The 4808-nt window shown below is 33.0% G+C and overlaps 3 non-coding genes across 3 annotated transcripts; 2 read left to right on the top strand and 1 right to left on the bottom strand.

Moving 5' to 3' along the window:
• Positions 1-332: 332 nt before the first annotated feature.
• LOC126911903 (5S ribosomal RNA) lies at positions 333-451 on the bottom strand. Its single transcript, XR_007706411.1, has one exon. It is a non-coding gene; the product is annotated as a 5S ribosomal RNA (ribosomal RNA).
• A 1084-nt stretch (positions 452-1535) lies between these two features.
• On the top strand, positions 1536-1654 carry LOC126911902 (5S ribosomal RNA). Its single transcript, XR_007706410.1, has one exon. It is a non-coding gene; the product is annotated as a 5S ribosomal RNA (ribosomal RNA).
• Positions 1655-3615: 1961 nt separating this feature from the next.
• LOC126911907 (5S ribosomal RNA) lies at positions 3616-3734 on the top strand. Its single transcript, XR_007706415.1, has one exon. It is a non-coding gene; the product is annotated as a 5S ribosomal RNA (ribosomal RNA).
• Positions 3735-4808: the final 1074 nt, after the last annotated feature.

Below are 4808 nucleotides of genomic sequence, written 5' to 3'. Positions count from 1 at the left end.
GTCTTAATCGTGGTACAGGTCTGTTTGAAATTAAACATCAGTTTCTCTGTAAACATGAGTTTCTCTGGTTATGACGTCATTAAACGTTCCACGTCTCACTTCCAATGCCACACGCAGGTGTGATGAGACTTATTGTATTAGTATTTTTTTTTTTTTGAAAGTTTCCTATTATTGACTCTGTTCTAAGGGGTGACGAATGTCTATAAATAATTCTGAGACTTGGTTAGTGGAAGGTTGATTGAATAAATACGACATCAAAACATAACTTAAAAAAAACTAATGTTCTTTAAAAAAAATACTAAAGTATGTTTGTTTTAAGTAAAACGGCAAAAAGCTAACGTCACGCGGTATTCCCAGGCGGTCACCCATCCAAGTACTAACCGCGCCCGATGTTGCTTAACTTCGGTGATCGGACGAGAACCGGTGCTTTCAACATGGTATGGACGTTGGCGAAAGGCAATCTGAAATTATTCTTCAGTATAATATTTTACTATAATACCGTAGTATTTTTTGTAACCAACCGGCGGTGTGGTGACTCAACAATTTATTTTTAGAACATGCTTATCCACAGAATAGAGAAGAAGAGATGTTTCTCGGTATTATTTGTTTGTTACACCGACTTCCGAAATTAAAGTTATTTTTAACTTTTTTAGTGAAGTCGGTTTATTTTTTTGTAAAAAGTATTTTATTTCACACTTTTTAGTTGCGATACTCAGTATCGCAATTAAAAAAGTCGGTTAAAATTCTCTATCTCAATAACTACTTTATTTATTTGTATTGTCACAGTCACTTAATTAACTTTATTGTGATTTCTATGTGAGTATGAAGTTCCATTGGCCATTTCTGGTCTTCTTCATCAGTTCCACCTCTTCAAAGGTCACTTTTTGACTGTAAATGCTTCAATTCTAGATGAATATACCAAAATCACTATATAGTTCCCTATAATATTTGAGGAGTACCCTCGATTTCTCCAAGATCCCATCATCAGATCCTAACTTGGTGACAATGGGACCACCTCAGAACTATCTACTTTCGAACAAAAAAAGAATTTTGAAAATCCGTCCGCAATTGACGGAGTATTCGATGAACAAACATACAAAAAAAAAACGAACATAGTACCTCCTCCTTTTTGTGAAGTCGGTAAAAATGGAAATCATCATTATTTCAAAATGGTATAAATGTTAATTTATAATTCGTTATTCACAGTTACAATAATATCATGTTTGTCAACAACCTATGAAACCTAGAAGATACAATTTTAAATACGACCTAGATTATAATAAGAACAAAAATTTAAAATCTATGTCCCCTACTTACCCTTCCGTAAAAAAAAACACAAAATTCACAAAATAGAACAAATATAAGAATACTGTAGTGTAAACAATAAATGAAACTTGCGTACGCGCACAGGTAAAAATACAATTTTAAATATGGAACCTTAATACATTTTGTGACTTGTTGAACAATTGGTTATAAAAACTATGACCTTGATTCAGCAAAAAAATTAACTGAAAAGCAACTTTAGCTCAGCATTCGCCAACGTCCATACCATGTTGAAAGCACCGGTTCTCGTCCGATCACCGAAGTTAAGCAACATCGGGCGCGGTTAGTACTTGGATGGGTGACCGCCTGGGAATACCGCGTGACGTTAGCCTTTTGCTAATTTTTACTCAAGAAAACTATAGGTATTTTTAAAAAAACACTAGTTATTTAAATCATATTACATATATGTCTTTACGGTTAATCTTTATTATGTTTTTGCTCCTCAATCCATTAGTCAATAATATGAAGTTTACTTTAAAATTAGAATCTATCTCCCTTTCGAGGAGCAAAATAATATCTTTTTCTAATTTAAATCGTAAACATTGAACAAATCGATTGATGATACCTAGTAAAGTATACAATTACATGCGCAGGCACACGCGTATCGATGGCTAAGAATTCTAAAATTAAATAGTTCTGTCATTGGTTGGTTATCTATACATATAATAAAATCGTAGAAAAGTGCTGTCTGTACATCTATACATATAATAAAATCGTAGAAAAGTGCTGTCTGTACATTGAAAATAAAAATAAAAAAAATAGCAGGGGTTATTGTTATGTCGATGTCGAACCCAAAAATGTAATTAACTTTTTTTTTGTCTGTTTGTCTGTTTGTCTGTTTGTCTGTTTGTCTGTTTGTCTGTTTGTCTGTTTGTCTGTTTGTCTGTTCGTCTGTGCGCGCTAATCTCAGAAACGGCTGATCCGAGTTGGATGCGGTTTTCATGAATATATTGTGGGATGCTTAAATTTACATTTAGTGTTTGTTTCATGTCAATCGGTTCATAAATAAAAAAGTTATGTCAAATTAAAGAATCACGTCGAACATTCTATGCTTATACCATTAATCTCCGCAACTATTTGACGGATTTGGTTGAAATTTGGTACAGATATAGTTAAGAACCTTAGAAAGGACATAGATATATTTTTATTTCAAAAATCAAAAAATAAAAATAAGAAATAAATTATTTATAAATAATTCTATGTCGATCGTTACACGACTTCGGTTCATGTTATTGTTTTAATTCATCGAAAAAAAGTAAATAAATAGTAAAAAGGTATGGAAAAAATAATATCAATATAATAAAACATTTAGTACAAAGAAAATGCTCTAACGGAGTATAGATAATTCTATGTCGATCGTTATACGACTTCGGTTCATGTTATTGTTTTAATTCATCGAAAAAAAGTAAATAAATAGTAAAAAGGTATGAAAAAAATAATATCAATATAATTCAACTTTTAGTACAAAGAAAATGCCCGAACGGAGTATAAATAAATAATCCAAGTTGTCTTTATCCTCGGTAGATGGCGTTGGGATCGAAATAGATCGCGCTATGGTTTCGTTACATTCATTTGGTTGGGTATCGGCCGAGCGCTTCGGTACTATCGTAGAAAAAGTGTATTATCAGTCGTATGATTATTTGTCTGTAGTGGTCCTGCTGTTTCGTATATTCTAAATTGGTTTCGTTGTATTTGTCAATTAATAAGTTTATTTGTTTGGTTTTCCTGGTTTTCTGGTTAAAATATTTAACGTAGGTTTAGTTTGATATCGATTATTAGTAGTTACTGTAGTTAGTTTTTTTAATAAAATTGTAAGTCTAATTTATAAATTAATTAGATTAGATTTAAGTTGTTTCTTTTAAATTGTTTAGTTTAAGCTTGGTTATTATAGCATAGAGGATAGGTTGTAATATATTTTATTTTTTAATTGTTATAAATTCGTAATTCGTAGCTTTCTTTACTTTTAAGTTAGTTTTCATCTTAAGTTCGGAAAGATTATATTTCTTTAGTTTAAGTCCGTTTTTAAACTATTTTTTCAACGCCCTAAGTGAGTATACATCTATTAAATTCAAACGCAGAGCTCATTATGTTGATTTTTGAAGAGTTCCCTGGAATATCTTCCACATATCATTTTTGAAGAGATCCCGCGAGATCGGGAACTATGTGGTTAAAACCAAAAATTTGCCGGAAGTCACTATTCCACGCGAACGAAGTCGCGGGCAAAAGCTAGTAAAAAATATGACGTCACTACAGTGAAATATTGTACTGAAGAGCAATTTTAAAACTTCGTTCGCCGACGTCCATACCATGTTGAAAGCACCGGTTCTCGTCCGATCACCGAAGTTAAGCAACATCGGGCGCGGTTAGTACTTGGATGGGTGACCGCCTGGGAATACCGCGTGACGTTAGCTTTTTGCTGTTTCTATTCGCTGTATTTTTGTTTTGTAAACCGTTTATTTTAGCTAGATTTTCTACCATTCAACTAAGTAATATAACTATATTATTAAAATTACAGTCATGAATCAGAGCACTCCCTGTGGTATTCGCTGGGTGCGAAGTATAAGGGGGGGGAACCACGAAACGATCGCAGCGCACGTCGTGGCCAAAACAGGAACTATCGGTGGCGGACGCTATCACTTTATACTAGCGAGATTTACGTTTTTAGTAAATAAAATAATTTCAATGGCGTGGATCATAGCATCTTCATATTTAATTTCTTTCACATTTTGCACGTGTTGAGCTTAAACTAATTGTTTTCCTTTCAATGTTGTTTGTGGTGGGAAAATGATGTCGTGTGTGATTGGTCGGAATCCAGTTTTTATTATTAATTTGGCCATGTTTAACTGAAAATACATGAAAGGATGGATTATTGAGAGCACAAGCACTCATAAATAATCGTCTGCTATTTATATGAAATGCATTATTCGATGAAATTTGCTTATTTCTTTACTTACTTCTCATGACGACAGCCATGAAAAATCCGTAATGATACTAAGCGAAATCTATTGATTGTGCCATTTTAGACGAAAAATAAAAAAGACTTACCTTATACGGATTTAGAATATTTATTGGAATAAATATAAATTACAATACTTAATTTAAATTGTTCGTTTGTAAATAACTCGTCGTAATGACAGCCGGGCATTTGACATTTCGGAGGCCACCGTAGTTGCAACCGCTAGTTGGCGCTGTCGTCGTGCACCCAGCAAATATCTCCATTAGAAAGGGACAACAATAAAATAAATGTTACTGTCCTTATCATTTCGGGTCTGTCGTCATTGACATGTCAATTGTTTTTATTTGTATTGGAATGAAGAAAGTTCAGTAAATGGATTTAGAGAGAATACGATGTTTCTGTCCTTGTCATTTTTTGTATGACGTCACTGACATGTAATTTGTTTTTTGTTAATCGTACATAATGGAAATTAGTCTTGTCTCTGTGTGACATGCGTCAAAATGTATGGGAAAGTAAGTTTTCTTCATAA

The sequence above is a fragment of the Spodoptera frugiperda genome, chromosome 19 (genome assembly GCF_023101765.2).
Source record: "Spodoptera frugiperda isolate SF20-4 chromosome 19, AGI-APGP_CSIRO_Sfru_2.0, whole genome shotgun sequence".
Taxonomy (NCBI): domain Eukaryota; kingdom Metazoa; phylum Arthropoda; class Insecta; order Lepidoptera; family Noctuidae; genus Spodoptera; species Spodoptera frugiperda.
Note: the sequence above shows the minus strand (reverse complement) of the source record. Positions and strands in the feature narration are given on the sequence as shown.